This window comes from Chenopodium album, chromosome 23, assembly GCF_948465745.1.
Source record: "Chenopodium album chromosome 23, dcCheAlbu1.1, whole genome shotgun sequence".
Taxonomy (NCBI): domain Eukaryota; kingdom Viridiplantae; phylum Streptophyta; class Magnoliopsida; order Caryophyllales; family Amaranthaceae; genus Chenopodium; species Chenopodium album.
The window spans coordinates 38122574-38140174 of NC_137856.1; the positions used below are offsets into that span (position 1 = coordinate 38122574).

Below are 17601 nucleotides of genomic sequence, written 5' to 3' on the forward strand. Positions count from 1 at the left end.
GTGGCAAATCCCAATTAACAGGCAAAAAGAAATTGTAATTAATTGATTAATTAAATGGGTTTAGATTAATTATTGAATATAAGAATAAGAAATGATGCAAATTGCAAAGAGAAAGAAGCATGGGCACCATAAAAATGGCTGTAAAAGAAGAAAGAGAAAGAAGAGAAGAAGAAAGAAAAGAAGGGTGGTGTATAATATAATGTGTTGTATATTGTATAGTTTTTATTTAATATAACAAAAAATTTGTTCATCCATTTATATAACAAGCTTTATGGACGGTGGACCAAGAGCTGTCTAAATAAGGGTATCATTTAAATGGGTAAAGGGTTATCATTTAGTTAATATATAATTTGTAGTAATAATTGACTAATTATTTTTTTAAACACACTAGCAAGATCTGATTTGGTCACTAAAGAGATTTTCTTGTTGCTAATTAATATTTAATTTGGTTTTGGTACTTCATTAAAGTTTATGTCCTTACTATATACAAGTATAATATATAAGTTATGTGTTAAAAATACTTTGTCGATCATTCTTTTCAATAGCGAGTAATATTTCGTAACTTTTACACACACAAATATTATTAAATTAATAATGTCAAATGGGTGTATTAATTATAATTCATTCAAAATAGAAAGAAGTTCAAAATGTAAGAAGTACAAATCATTCTTTCTTACAAAAAAAGGTACTATTGTACTAGACAAATTAAAGGTGCATTCTAATCAACTACAAAACCAAGTGTCTTTTTTAACCTAAAAAATAAATAGGATTTCTCTATCAGTATATTGACTATATATTGAGGTATTAATTGGAATTTAATTTTTCTTTTTCAGAAAAACATCTTACTAATAATTAATAATTCAAATAAATTCAATATAACTTAGAAAAATCATATCATTTCTAGAAAGATTAATTCTATTTAGCAAACTGCACTACAAGAATACACGCGTTTACCGATGGGAAATACCGATGGCCACTAAAATCCATCGGTAAAAATATAATTTACCGATGGTTTTATCAAGCCATCGGTATTTTTTAAAATACCGATGGCCTTACCATCGGCATATTGTTTCCGATGGTTTTCATCCATCGGTAAAATCTTATTTTTTAAAAGAAAATAATTTTTTTTTACCGATGGTTAAAAGCCATCGGTAAATTAAAAATACCGATGGCTTTATACTATCGGTATTTTACCGATGGCTTTTAGCCATCGGTATTTTTCTTAAAAAATTAAAAAAAAAAACGACCAAACCCTAAATTAAACTACCGCCTCCCTTTCCCCTTCTATTTCTTCCTCCTTCATTCACGCCCCTCTCTTCTTCTATCTCTCTCCTCTTTTTCTCTCTCCTCTCTCCTCTCTCCTTCTCTTCTCTTACGTTCCTCCTCCCTCCTCTCTTTTGAATTTTGATTTCTTTCTCTCCCCCTCTTCTCCATCATCAAAACCACTACCATCAGCAGAAACGTCACAATTTTTTGGGGTACTAGTGTACTACCATCACAATCACGAGGTTTATGCAACGTTTAAGGTTTTTTTGGTCAAACTCGACCATGAAAATTCCAGATCTGGAATTTTCATGTTCGAGTTTTGCCATTTAAACCTAAAAAAGAAGAAATTTGAAAGGTATGTGGATTTTTTTGTTTAATTTTGTAAGTAATTTCGTTTTGTGGGTTTATTTGTGTGATTTTTGTGGGTTTAATTTTCTACCATTTTCATGGTGTGTGTTTGTTGAAATTTCGTGTGTTTATTGTTTTTTAACTTTAAATTTTATAAATGTTTAATTTTTTGTTAATTTTTGTGGTTTATTTTGGCTTGATTTTTGTAGGTTTTTTGTGTTGATTTTTGTGGGTTGTTTTTTTTTTGTTGATTTAAAAGGTGTTTCGGGTGGTGGTTGGTGGTGCTGAGTGGTTTACGGCGGCGGTGGTTAGTGGAATAGGGTTGTGGTGGTGGTACTGGTGGTTGGCGATGCTTAGTGGCTTACAGTGGCAGTGTTGGGTTGTGTTGGGTGGGGTAGGCAGAGGGTAGGGTAGGTAGGGGGTGGGTAGGGATTTTTATTTTTTTTATTTTTTTTTTTAAAAATTACCGATGGCCAAAAGCCATCGATATTCCAAATATACCGATGGCTTTGACCATCGGAAAAAAAAAAAGCCATCGGTATTTAAACAGGCACCGATAGTTTGTAGCCATCGGTAAAACCATCGGTATTAAGTTTACCGATGGTTTTCCCATCGGTATTTTCGATTTTACCGACGTATTATAATCCAATGGTTTTTTACCGATGGCAGCCATCGGTAAATGCGATACCGATGGTTTTTTACAATTTTACCGATGGATTCTGGCCATCGGTAAATGGATCATTTCTAGTAGTGCTGCTTGATTTTACAAATCAATTAAAACCAATTCAAAAGCATTTCTTTAATCTCTTATATACAAGTATACAACACTTGAAAAAAATTCAACATGAGACGGCCTTTTTTTTTTTTACGAGAAAAAGTGATAAGAGATTATCACCGTTAAAACTAACTACTCTATAGTAAAAAAAAAAAAAAAGGTGTTAAGAGAAAAATACACGTTGTTATACCTTTTTATTTTTCACAACGTGATAATGTGATGAAGTGCAAAGCTAACCCTATCTCAACCAAAGTGAAAAGTGAAGTGACCATCTTTAATTTCTCTGTGCCTTTATTCCGGCATATTTCCGTGGTAAATGGTCTGTCCTATGTGGAGTGTTTTAGCATGAAAAATCAACCCATAAGTCAACAACGAACTCACATCCCAATGTTTATGGAGAGTAAACTATTAATTAATTAGTGAATAATAATACGGATTACTAATAAGACTACATCACTCTTTTCATTAATTCAAAATTAAAAAAGGAGCAATCAATTTTTTTGGTTATTGCTTTCCATAATAATCCATTAGGTAATAAATTAAACTTGCATTGTCAAACCTCACGTGGTTGATATCAAGCCAGAGCAGCAGCAATTGGTACAGGGACCACACCCATTTAACTGTTTAACTCATTTTGTTCACCCATTTTGCATCAAATTACTGTAAATAATTACTGTAAATGGCCCCAATGTTGAAGTTAATTAATTTCATCTCTAAATTATACGGAATATCATACTTTGATGGTGATTGTTAATTGAGAGGGTACGGAGTATTTTAATAGTCAATGCATTTATTAAATGTTAGTCTCCATTTTATTTCTTGTCATAACAAAAATGTTGATCATATCTTATACGAGTATTCATAATTTATATGCTAGAAAATGAAGATATAAATTTTAATAAGTCAAATTTTTTATAAAATACACTAAAAGTAACAAAAGAGTTTACTTAAATGATCTCACTAGTAAAAATCAATTTTATAAGTTTAAAATATTATTGCTCAAAAAAAAAATAAAAAAAAATGCATACTCCCTTCATTTTCATCAAAGTCTTTGAAATGACTCTAAATAAAATGTGGGTCGAATTTTTGAGAACAGAGTGAATACATATAAGGATATAAATTGTGCTCTCACAACATATACCCTACTAGACCCTTGTACGTACCAATTATAGTGAGATCATTTAAAATATAAAAGTGGTCAACATAGAGAAAGGGAAGGGTAAGGGTGAAGATATGCTCAAGAAAGAAAGATTCAAAGTGGTATGAATAAAAAAAATTAAAAAAAAATACTATTAATTCATTTCTAAGATACTTTTTATATTTCTTAATAAAAAATTCGTGTTAATGTATAGTTTCATATATAAACATGATTAAAAACTAATTTTTTTTTTATCATACGTGATTAAAGATATTAATGATAAAAAATTATATCCAACGTTAAAGTTGATGTGAGATGAACGAAAAAATTGAGAATACGTGTAATCAGACAATAGTACGAAAGGTCGGTTACAGTTGATAGACATGTGGAGGATGCCATTGACGATGAAGTAGTATATATGGTGGCTGTTTTCAAGCCGCAGATAGAGTATACCCTATCATATGAGAATATGCATGCATGAGATGCGTCTATATGTAAGTAGTTGGTGTTAAACTCATGTTACATCATTGTCTGGTGTTGCTTTCACAAGGTCTTTCCCTTTTACTGTTATATTAAATTAGAAACGTGCCTAATAGCCGAAATTAAATGACACATTTTGTCTTGACTTATACAATTCAAGTTTATTTGTTTGTTGATGGTTGAAGCCCATGCATGATCGATTTATATAATCTATCATTATAACTTATATTGCTTGTAAATGATCTGACTCTACTTTTTATTGACGAGTGCGATTCAGACTTACCCATTCAACTGTCAATGAAATTTGATTAGGTCAAAGTGTTGCAATTAGTATTAAAAACGAAAGAGGTACAATTTAAGAGTTTATCTTAACTGATGTGTAAAATGTTAGACTTGTAATTTAAAAAGCTACTTTGTATAACATAAATACAAACCGTCATTCATGTAGGTACTTGATTGATATTTGTCCACGTTGAACATCTCCAATTTTTTCTTTGACTTTAGAGTTGTGAGCATATGACTTACTGAGTAAAATTTTGTAAAAATGAATTCTATTAGGGGCTTTAAAACTTTTATACAAAAATTATTTCAAAATTAATAAATGAATAGTAAAAATTAGATGAATGATTTAAAATTATTTTTGACACATTTAAAAAAAATCATGCAAAATGATTGGTCAATAAAAAAATTAGGGTATAATGGTAGTCAAGGATGACTACCATAGAATTTTCCACAATTATGTCTATTTTCAAACGACATAAAGGTTTCTTACAGAGAAAAGATGTATAAAGGCCACCTTTTCACTAATGGCCGGCTATGTATGTTTCAATTCAATTCACTTTATATTTTGATTTTTTTGCCTACCTTGTACGGTTTTATAAAGGAGGTGTTACTAAGTATTATAGAAACTTATATATTTTACATTCACATTACACATACTAATCATTATAGGCTCTACGTGTTTACCGATACATGGTAAACTAGTTAGTTTTATTTTGATAATCTTACAAGCGGTACCTAAAGTATGAGATCAGACTTTATGTCAATCATTATTCTTCATCACTCCCAACTAAAACAATTTCTAAATTAAGTTAGTACTATTATCAAAGATTTGGTATGACAACTCACAACTTCACAATGCAAAAAGACCATGGAATAGAAAATTCTAGTACATCAGTAGACAACAAAGAGGAATCTTAGATTACAGAGAAACAAGAAGGTATGGTACATACTACGTAGTCAGGATTTAGTTATGAATTTGATTGAAATCATACTTTATTTGATACAAAATCTCTGCAGAAATATTTATGGAGAAACAAATGATCGAAGAAGATATGGTTGTCAGGATTCTCGTTGGTTTTGTAAACAAAATTCTTTGAATTCTTCTCACATGGAAAATCAAAATCACCTAATATGGTCAGATTACATGAATATACGTACTCATCTTAGTATTAAAATGATCCGTATGTGTCTACTTGAAGGCAGAATCTATTTTAAACAATGTGCACACTAATAATATTTCTATCATAATTTTATTCATCAAATGCATATGTCGATTAGTTAGAGTTTGTGCAAAACTATGATACAGAGTTTGTGCAAAACTATGATACTAAAAATCACTTTATATATTTGCAATTGTACGGGGAGCTTTTCCAAACAATAATGCTGTATTTATGAGCTACGGCATACAATATATTAATTTACTATCTCCGATTTTTTTTAGTTGCAAAAAATATAAAAAATAAATATTTAAAAATTGTGCCTCTCTATATCTATGAATGAGTGAATATGTAAATGAACAAAGATTTTGAAGATATATTCTAGAGTTTGATTGTTATTGGTGAATGTAAACAGTGGGCTCTTCAGTAACATGGACTAATAGTCTAGCCCAATAACAAAATAGTTGGCCTCAAAAGTTTTGGAGATCCAGGTAAAAAATCAATTAAGCCCTTACAGTTTATTTACACTTGTGTAGCTGTGTGTTGGAAACACTGGAATATTAGACCAAAATACAATATTTGAAACACATTAACCTATTTTCATAGCCTTACAAACAAGGGTGCAGCTCTAATCTTCATTCCTAGTTTTCCTACTTCATATAGTAGTTCTCTTAATTTGCAGGACATGCATCTCTGTAATACGCAGCTTTCAAAATCAAACTTATGAACCTTAGTATCTATGGATCGGAGTACAAACTAATTATCACTTATTTAGTATTCAATGCTAGTCGGACTTTTCACTATACCTTGAATCCTTGAATATCCGTTTCAAATTCTCAACACTCTAATACGTGTTTTAAACGTAACTTTGGACACTTTGGTTTTTCATTAAGAGCAATCATTGAATATTCTCACCTTTTTTTTTTTTTTTTTTTTTTTTTTTTTGAGGTGGAATAGTTTCACTTGATTGCCAAATTGAAGACTTAATAAGGTAACTTGTACTGAGACTAATCATAATTGCGACATAAACTTTCAAAGTTTCAATGGCATAAGAGGCGCATCATCATGGCACTTCCAATGTCCACCAAGAAGTCAAGAAAAAATGGCAACATCATCATGGATTAAATTGTGAGATATTAACATGTCAATGGCTATAATTAACAGTCATTACTCATTAGCCCTTCATGGGCTCGGCAATGAATTCCGACTGTACATGGAGCATGATAGTACATTCAGAGTTGATCATGGTGGCTCGGCTCCATAATTTTTTGCGGTTCATTATGATTGACCACGGCACAATGTTACCTGATTCGGACTGACTTTTGCGGCCTGGAATGTGGCATAAACTGCAGATTGCACAAATGAGACCTCAATTTATCCTATGACATCCTTCATCAGATCAGACTACCTGAGATCTAAAGCAGTACTAGACTCAGCACTGGTTGCGAGTGGCAAAGGTCTCAAGTTATTCCTGAGTGTAGAAAGTAGAAGCACAAACTCGATAACAAACTCTCCACAAACTCAAGTTAACTACTTTCTATAAAGATCCTAAAAAATCAGAAGAAATTCTCCACGTTAATGACAGGAATGATGTAAAATCGGCATACTCGAGAAGGCAGCTTTTACTTCTTAATGCAGAAGCCAGTATCTTTATGATAGCAATTAGCAACCGCTTAACTCCTCTATAAATGGAGAAACCTGGAAAATGAATGGGTCAGACCTGCATTTTTTTTGGGGTTTGGAATGATTCCCAGCCAATGGTGCATTGGTGCTCATATCGTGCCAGGAAGCCTGATTCAGAATAGTAGTAGGCGAAATATAAGGCTAAATAGTGCAGGAAAGTTGAACCAAATGATCAGTAGGTATCCAAATCATACACATGACTTAACACAAAGGATTGAAGAGAGAGCCCCAGAACAAAGATTCAGCACATGTAAATTCAGGTTCGCATTCATAGAGACCCTTCCATCAGCAGCACAATCCTGCAGTCCCCTGCGCCTTGATTAACAACGTCTGGGAATACAGCTCTAGAAGCCAAAACAATCTTAAAGCCAGCTATATATCACTGAATAAATATACTTTGCAGCAAACATGTCACCATAGTTCATGTAGAAGCTCACATCAGCTTCCAATAAGTCCTCCCCACTAAAAACTGCGTTCCTAAAATAACTCAGAATGATATCCGTATATTAAGAAGCATACACAATACATGCACATGCTGCAGTGAGAACAATGAAATAGATCTTCCCTAGAATAGGAGCCTAAATATGAGATATTCGTATAATTACTCCACAACACTGATACAACAGCAATAAGAAGTCAATAATAGAAATCCAGCTCAAGAGCAGGGACTTCACTATATACTGACAAACAAATGAAGATACTGTGGGAGATGTGATGCAGAAAATAGAAAATAAAAGGCAAGCATCAATACCAGACTCAGCAAGGAAGCAGATGTCAGTAATTTTTTTTTTTTTGAAAAAAAGGGTGCCAAACTAAGCAATAACAAGGCGATCCAAAATAAAACAAGCATCGATGCCAGATAGCAGATCTACCAAATTCAAAGACAATAAGAGGGAAAAAAAATGAACAAAGTTAGGTCCAAAAATTGGTTATAAATCCATAATTCTTCTTCATGTGTGTTTGGTGCGCCAATGTTCTATTCCTATGCATCAGCAAATTAACCAAGCATCGATATCATTTAACAGAAGATAAAGCCATAGGCTTGACAACAAGATTCTAGAGTGATAACAGAAAAGAGTGTTGGATTGCCAAAAAAAAAAAAAAATTAAACCAAAATTAAGATATATTCTCCTTCCCTAATGGCCCAAGAAGAAAATCGGTTCAACAGAAAGGCAAAAGCCACAAAGATTACAAAGACCTGTGGTCTGTAACCACACCAGAAATATCCGATACATAGATTCTCACATAGTCACAGGTTGAGATTGCATGATTGCCAGTACCATGAATGATTCTAAACAACCAGAATAAGAAACTCTTCCAAGGAAATAATAACTAATCTAATCCTAATTGACAAAAGATTTGCAAAGTACGTGTATTTTTTTTTTCTTTTCATTCAAGTATAACTTATAGCTGTACAAGTGAGGTTTTCGGAGTTACAGTTTATTGTACAAGAAGCTCTCAAAAGAATAAGAATTTGCAATCCCTCTCCAGATAAAAATTAAGTAAAAAATCAGCAAGGCTAAGTGCTAACAAGTAACCTGTAATAAGTATAGTGTTGAACGCTTGAACCATAATTTGCAACAAACTGAGTGCAGCCAAAACCTCACCGGAGATTCTTTTTCCGGGACCTGAAAGGATATTTAGAATACTCCATTGGAAGCTGAGGAGGAGCTAATTCCCCAGAAAGCATTCCTACCACGTCTTTCATAGAAGGCCGGCGAGCTGGTGACTTCTGCAGGCACATGAGAGCAACTATGATGCAGAGTTGAGCTTCTTCTCTGTTCAAGCAACGAATTCTCTTGTCAACCAAATCAAGGAGCTTTCCAGAACGAGCAAGTTGACGTGCCCATGAAACAAGATTTGCTTTGTGGAATTCCGACATGGGCGAGCCAGTCACTTGCAGAGGCCGCCTCCCAGCGACAAGAACCAAAAGCAACACACCAAAACTGTACACATCACACATCTCTGAGAGATCACCACCACTGCCATACTCAGGAGCAATGTAGCACACAGTCCCCCTCATACTAGGGGTGCTACTAACTCCACCACTCTTGGGGATCTCCCCACTCATTGAATCATAGCTCGTATGACGGGCCTTCCTAAGATCTCCGCTAAAATTATCCAACCACCAATCAACACTACTCCGGCTGCTCCTCCTACTCCTACTATACATCTTGTTCTTCTTGTCAGCATACAAATCATCATCCCTAGGCCACCAATTCTCCTCATTATCACTCTTGGACTCTTGATTCTTCTTTTTCTTTTTCTTCTTCTTCTTCTTCCTAGCAAGTTCCTCACCATACTCCTCCTTCCACCATTCCCTCGCTGGCCTCCTTTTCTCCTTCTTCGAACTCCACCCTTCTTCCATCGATACCCACCAATCCAACGTCTTCATCTTCCCTTTCGCCTTCCCACCTTTCTTGGGCACTACAGAGCTCGAAGAAGCTCCCCCTTTATTACAATCATTACCTAAACCCTCCCTCCCAACCTCCATTCCCATCCACTCCATCACATATTCCTTCACCCTCCCAGCCCCCCCTCCATTGACATTCAAACTCCGCGCCTTCCCCACCTCTTTCCCAACCTCTTCCAAATCCATCCTATTAAATTGACCCTCCAAATCAAACCCCTTATCATTAAACTCCGAAGGAGATGTCTTCGCAGTCACCATCTCCGGCGAGGTCTCAATCCTCATCGGAGACAGATCAATCCCAACACTCCCCTCCTCAAACCCCACCGTAGTGGTCACACTCTCAGTTTCCATCACTGACCCAGTATCTTCAACCCCAACATCAACATTACTATTATTATTATTGCAATCAATACCAACATTAACATTATTAACAACATTATCAACACTAGCATTAAAACCCCCTTTAATCCCCTGATTATCCCCATCAATATTAACAACAACCACATCATTAATTTCCCCCAATTTCAACCTAGCAAGTCCAAAATCAGCAATCTTAGCCCTAAAACAATCATCCAACAAAATATTACTAGGTTTAACATCACCATGAATTACAGGAGGATCACAACAATGATGCAAAAACGACAAACCTTGAGCAACCTCAACAGCAATCCGAAACCTGTTAGACCACTCCATCAACTCCTCGCATTTCCTATGCAACAAACAATCCTGCAAATTACCATTCACCATAAGCTCATAAACCAGGCACATACGACGTCGTTTCCGAGACGAAGCAAAACCCAGAAGCTTCACAACCCGATCCGACTCAACCAGCTTATTCGCAATCAGCAACTCATTCTGAAACTCACGCTCACCCTGAAGGGACCCACAATCGAGCAACTTAACCGCAACGGCTAGCTTCCGGGTGCGAGAAACAGAGATGGTGGCAGAGAAGACGGACCCAAACCCACCTTGACCGAGCCGGCGGGAAGCGGAGAAGTTAGCGGTGGCGCGTCGGAGAGTAGAGAAGGAGAAACGGCGAGGAAGAGTGGGTGAAGAAGAGGAGAGAGAAGGGGAGCGTTTAAGGCGGTGGAAGAAACGGCGGAAGAAGGAGGCGAAGAGGAAGAGGAGAGAGAAAGTGAGGGTTGCGCCGAGGAGAGGAGGGAGGAGACGAGAAGCAGTGATGTGATGATGAAGGTGAGGTGAAGGAGCAGAGAGAAAGTTGGGGTTTGAAGATGGTGAAGACGCCATTGATGAATGCTTGAAGAATGATGAAGAAGAAGATGATGATTAAGGGGTTTTAGTTTTGATAAATCTGGGAAATTGATGGAGTGAAGGAGTCATTGTATTGTGAAAATGGCCGTTGGAGAAGAAGAAAAGTAGGAGAGAGAAGAAGGTACTAATTTAGGAATTAAGACAGAGGAGCTGTTTCTGTTTCTGTTTCTGTTTCTGTTACTCGAGGAGAGAGAAGAAAGAGAGAGAGAGGAGTATGTTGTTTTCTTTCTCTTTCTCCCTCGTTTTCTGTACTCTTACCTGCCTTCTTTTCTTTTTTTGCTTCTTCTTTTTCTTTCTTTTTTCGACTTGATTTGGATTTCAAGTTGTTTTATGATTTTATCCATGGACGGATTTATGGACCACGTTGTTTTATGCACGGACCACGGCTTGGGAGTTGTTGTAACTTAATTAATACTCCTTCCGTCTCTTTATTAATATACACTTTTGCTTTATTATGTGAGTAACAAATAATAGAAAGTGAACATAATAACAGAGACGGAGGGAGTATGTGTTGATGTTTATGGAGAGAAACTAAGAAAGTACGTATCATTTTGTATTTGGAGTTTGATTTGGGTTTTTAGTTTTTATCTGTATTAGTTGGAGTCTAATATGCACCATCGGTGATTAATGGATAGAAGATTGAAAATGAATTGAACTCATTTTTGTTAAGGGTCTAGCTTAGACAATGAGTATAGCATGTGATACCCGCTTTACTTAGCTAAAAGTAGGTAGAAAATGTTTTTTAGGTGTTTTGTGTAATGTTTAGCAATGATTTAGGAAATCTTCCAAATAACAACTCTTTGTTTTATCAAACTTATGTAATTATCAATTTATTATTTCATTCAATCTAAGAGCACGTCACCAACAGTTAGAGATTCAAATCATAATACTATTAAGTCACTAATTTATTACAAACTCATATAATTGTTATTGCATTAATTTGACAAATCTTACACGTATCACTCATCTCCAATATCTTGAATGGTTGGTTAAAACATTTTCGGCTTCTTTAAAGACTAAAAATGAAAATCAAGATACTAGAGTCAAATACAAGTAGTACTGTTTAAGTCTTAACTTAATTAAACAAAGGGTCCAACCAAGCAAGCTATCCACGTGTGAGATTTGTTTTTGATGCATAAAATCTAATTATAATAAGGTTAGATATAGAGTTGGTATTATTTCTTGTTTGCTTCTTCATTAGTCTAAAATTTTAAGCTTTAATACTTCAATCAACACATTGTAATATTCACCTAAAGTAAGCAAACAACCAGAAAAAAACACCCAACCTTTTCTCTCTCCACTATTTCTTTTTTCTTTATATTGGTTTGACAATTCTTCACCATAATTATGTCAACTTTTTACTTCATTTTAAATGTTAATAACTTAATACCCCACCTTTTAAGAAGTATAGTTCTATAATCAATTTTGCCGACTATTACTATAGAAAAAATACTCACTTTATAAATAAGTCAAATTTTGTGAAATTCTATTCCTACCATGTATTTTTTGTATGATAGATATGCACTTTTAGACTTAGTCAACCATGTCATTTTATGTGAGATTAATCTAAGGATTTTTCAACATTTGCATGGGTAGAAATGATCAAATAAGTCATTGTTACAGCTCACATTAGATATGATCACATGACAAAGACATGGAAGTATAGCTGTATGCTTGAATAGGGAAGACTGAACACATTCAGTCATCATTCGATTAATATAATTGTATGATCCACGCTTTTTGAGGAATTTTAGATGTTACGGGGTCCAGTGGCGAAAGGACTTGAAACCTTAGGGGGATATATCTTAGGGTCATATAATAACGTTTGAAACCATATATGACCATTACATGTTTTAAAAAATGGTCGTGGTAGGCTTCAGTTTACGAAATCGGTGCAAGTTTGGAACGGGTAAATTGACCGTTTTGAGGCGTATTGGATGGTTCCACCCATTGAATTGGACTCCCGGAAGGTATTAGGTACTATGGTAAACATCTCGGAAATTTTTATTTCCGGCCGAAAAAATGTCAAAAAATTCCAAAATTGAAGGCTTATCCACGTTTTTTGAGGAATTTTTTATGTTACGGGGTCCGGTGACGAAAAGTCTTGAGACCTTAGGGATACATCTTAGGGTCATATAATGACGTTTGGAACCAAATATAACCATTACATGTTATAAAAAATGGTCGTGGTAGGCTTCAATTTACGAAATCGGTGCAAGTTTGGAACGGGTAAATTGACCGTTTTAAGGCATATTAAATGGTTCCACCCATTGAATTTGACTCCCGGAGGGTATTAGGTATGGTAAACATCTCGGAAATTTTTAATTTCGGGCGAAAAAATGTCAAAAAATTCCAAATTTGAAGGCTATAATCCACGCTTTTTGAGGAATTTTTTATGTTACGGGGTCCAGTGGCGAAAAGTCTTGAGACCTTAGGGGATACATCTTAGGGTCATATAATGACGTTTTGTAACCATATATGACCATTACATTTTGTAAAAAAATGGTCGTGGTAGGCTTCAGTTTACGAAATCGATGTAAGTTTGGAACGGGTAAATTGACCGTTTTAAGGCATATTGGATGGTTCCACCCATTCAATTGGACTCCCGGAAGATATTAGGTACTATGGTAAACGTCTCGGCAATTTTAATTTTCGGGCGAAAAAATGTCAAAAAATTCCAAAATTAAAGGCTATTATCCACGCTTTTTGAGGAATTTTTGATGTTACGGGGTTTGGTGGCGAAAAGTCTTGAAACCTTAGGGGATACATATTAGGGTCATATAATGACGTTTGGACTTTGGAACCATATATGACCATTACATATTGTTAAAAATGGTCGTGGTAGGCTTTAGTTTACAAAATCGGTGCAAGTTTGGAACGGGTAAATTGACCGTTTTAAGGCGTATTGGATGGTTCCACCCATTCAATTGGACTCCCGGAGGATATTAGGTACTATGGTAAACATCTCGGCAATTTTGATTTTCGGGCGAAAAAATGTCAAAAAATTCCAAATTTGAAGGCTATAATCCACGCTTTTTGAGGAATTTTTGATGTTACGGGGTCCGGTGGCGAAAAGTCTTGAGACCTTAGGGAATACATCTTAGGGTCATATAATGACATTTGTAACCATATACTTCCTCCGTTTCTTTTTAGTTGACACGTTTCTTTAGTCACGTTTGCCAATGTACTTATTCAATCATTAATATCTTTAATTATCGATAAGAAAAAATTATGAAAAGTTGATACTTTGAAAGTATATAACGCGACGAATCTAACAAAATCCCACATGATTATATTTTTCCACTACAAGAAAACGCGCTATTTCCGATGGTTTCCTTCCGATGGCCGCCTAAAACCGTCGGAAATTACACAATTTCCGATGGTTTTAGAACCCGTCAGAAATTTCCGATGGGTTCTAAAAAATTCCGATGGATCAAGCCATGGGAAATTTCCGATGGCCTTAAAAAGCATCGAAAATCGTATTTCCGATGGCTTTTCCTATGGCTTAAAGCCATAGGAAATTTCCGATGGTTTTTAAAACCATCGGAAAATATAATATTTCCTATGGTTTTAAAAGCCATAGGAAATTTCCGATGGATTTGAAAGCCATAGGAAATTTCCGATGGATTTGAAAGCCATAGGAAATTTCCGATGGCCTACAACCGTCGGAAAATATAAACTTTCCGATGGTTTTAAAAGCCAACGGAAATTTCCGATGGCTTTTACGAAAAAAAAAACCATCGAAAATTAATTTTATAAAAACAAAAGGCGGAGAAACCCTAAACCTATATGCCCCTAAACCTTTCACCAGCCGTTTTCTAACTTTCTTTTGTTTCTCATTTCCCCTCCTCTATTCTCTCTCTTCCTCTTCTCTATTGTTTTCCATTTCTCAATCTATCTGTATTTTTTCATCTTATTTCCCCTCCTTCTCCTTTCCTCTCATCCTCTTTCATTCTCTTCTCTCATCCTCTTTCATACCTTAATCATTCGTCGCGCCGCCATAGGTTCGCTAATTGTCGTCCTCTCCATATTATTAAGGTCTAGCGTTTTTTTTTATGAATTTTAACAAATTCAAGGTTTTTAAGGTCAAGTTCGACCATGAAACCTCTAGATCTAGAGATTTCATGGTCGAATTTGGCCTCATAAAACTAAATTCGAGGTTAAATTCGAAGGTGTGACCTAAATTAAGGTAAATTCGAGATGAATCTATTTTTGATTAAAGGTATGCTTTTATTTTTTGTAAATTTCTTTTTCCTAATGTTGTTTTCGAATTTCTTTTAATTTCCTTTATTTTTGAAATTTTTTGAGTTGTGGAAAATGAATTTGTGGTGGTTGTTGTGTTGGGTTTGTTTAATATATGTGAGGGTGGGTGAGGGGGGTTAGATTTGAGGTGGGTTAGTGTTAATGTGATAAGGGTGGCTGTAAAGGGTTTCTGTGGTAGTGTGGTGGTGGTGGTGTGGGTGGCTGGTAGTTGTTGCTTATTTTATTTTATTTTTATTTTTTTATGTGTTTTTTTTTAATAACCTATCGATAATTAATTCTAATGTAATTTTAGGGTTAATGTGGTGTTTTACGGTGTGGGTTTAGGCGGGTTTGGGTCGTGGATTGCAAATTTGGGGTTGGATTATGACGGTTGAAGGGGCTGTTTAGGGTGGAGGAGGAGGGGCGACCTTTTTTTTTTATTTTTTTCTGCCATTATTTCCGACGGCCAGGCCATCGGAAATTTCCGACGGCTTATCTAACCATCGGAATATTCCGATGGTTTGGCCATCGGAAGTTTCCGACGGAATTTTGGCCATCGGAAGCCAAAATTTTTCCGATGGCCTTCAAAAACCATCGGAAAACTTATTTCCGATGGCTTTTCCATTGGAAAAACACAAATTTCCGACGAAGGGATTTCCGATAACCATTTTCCGACGGAAAGCCATCGGAAATCAGTTTTCCGACGGTTTTTAAGCAATTTCCGATGGATTTAAGCCATCGGAAATATGATCTTTTCTTGTAGTGTTCATTACGTATAGAGCACCAAATGCGGTCAAAGGGAGGTGGATGAATAATGCTAAAGTCAAAACGTGTCAACTAAAAAGAAACGGAGGTAGTATGACCATTACTTTTTGTAAAAAATGGTCGTGGTAGGCTTCAGTTTACGAAATCGGTGCAAGTTTGGAACGGGTAAATTGACCGTTTTAAGGCGTATTGGATGGTTCCACCCATTGAATTGGACTCCCGGAAGGTATTAGGTACTATGGTAAACATCTCGGAAATTTTTATTTCCGGGCGAAAAAATGTCCAAAAATTCCAAAATTGAAGGCTATTATCCACGCTTTTTGAGGAATTTTTGATGTTATGAGGTCTGGTGGCGAAAAGTCTTGAGACCTTAGGGGATACATCTTAGGGTCATATAATGACGTTTGTAACCATATATGACCATTACATTTTGTAAAAAATGGTCGTGGTAGGCTTCAGTTTACGAAATCGGTGCAAGTTTGGAACGGGTAAATTGACCGTATTAAGGCATATTGGATGGTTCCACCTATTGAATTGGACTCTCGAAGGGTATTAGGTACTATGGTAAACGTCTCGGCAATTTTAACTTTCGGGCGAAAAAAATGTCAAAAAATTCCAAAATTGGAGGCTATTATCCACGCTTTTTGAGGAATTTTTTATGTTACAGGGTCCGGAGGCGAAAAGTCTTGAGACCTTAGGGGATACATCTTAGGTTCATATAATGACGTTTGTAACCATATATGACCATTACATTTTGTAAAAAATGGTCGTGGTAGGTTTCAGTTTACGAAATCGGTGCAAGTTTGGAACGGGTAAATTGACCGTTTTAAGGCATATTGGATGGTCCCACCCATTGAATTGGACTCCCCGAGGGTATTAGGTACTATGGTAAACATCTCGGAAATTTTTATTTCCGGGCAAAAAAATGTCAAAAAATTTCCCCGTAATGCACAGTAATTACGTTGACATAAACACAGAAAATTACGCTGTCTAAAAAGTTCTACTTCTTACATTTAGAAGAAGTTAGTAGTGTGTACCCCGTCTCACACACGCAAGTAAAACTTCCCACGTAAAGTTTGTCTAGTAATGACTATGTTTTTTTCTAGTAATGTGGGACATAAAGTTGCTATGATAGCCTTAGTGAGTAATCAAAGAATGTTACTCACATCTCTGAAATTCAAGGTTGAGGTAGACAAAAGGTAAAAGGTGCATAAACTTTATGAAATATTCAACGATGGAAATGTGTGATCTTCGGCCCATCTCTTCTAAGATTAGACTCTCTTCAAGCTTCGTGCCATTTATTTTAAGGTGGATTAAATCCCATCAATCAATTTGCATTATTCATAGAGTATTTAGTACGGCATGGAATAAGAATATTTATAAATAATTAATGGTTAATCAAATTAATCTACTACTTGGAATCTATTCATAGACTATTCAAGTCGGGTCATATTCAGATATAATCCATTACTTCAATATGGAGTGTAATAATATAATATTTAGTTTGTAGATAGGTCAATTTGAGTTATTTTTAGTGTGGAAATTTTGGTAATTTATATCAGTTACACTTCGAGTTTGAATCAAGCAATTTACACCAAGTACGAGTCAGTTTTGCAAAATCTTATTGCAAAATTGTCGCTTATGTGTGAATAAAGGCCATTGATTGAATTAATAAATGATAATTAATTTGCATACAATTATGCACCAAATGTCAGTATCTATGTCCGTGATAATTCATGTCCACTCCCAATAATGCTTTTGGCTTCAATTATTTACCAAC

At 35.3% G+C, this 17601-nt stretch overlaps 1 pseudogene; it reads right to left on the reverse strand.

Annotated features, from left to right (window-relative positions):
- Nucleotides 1-8487: 8487 nt before the first annotated feature.
- Nucleotides 8488-10963, reverse strand: LOC145608097 (receptor-like serine/threonine-protein kinase At2g45590 pseudogene; annotated as a pseudogene).
- Between the last annotated feature and the right edge of the window lie 6638 nt (nt 10964-17601).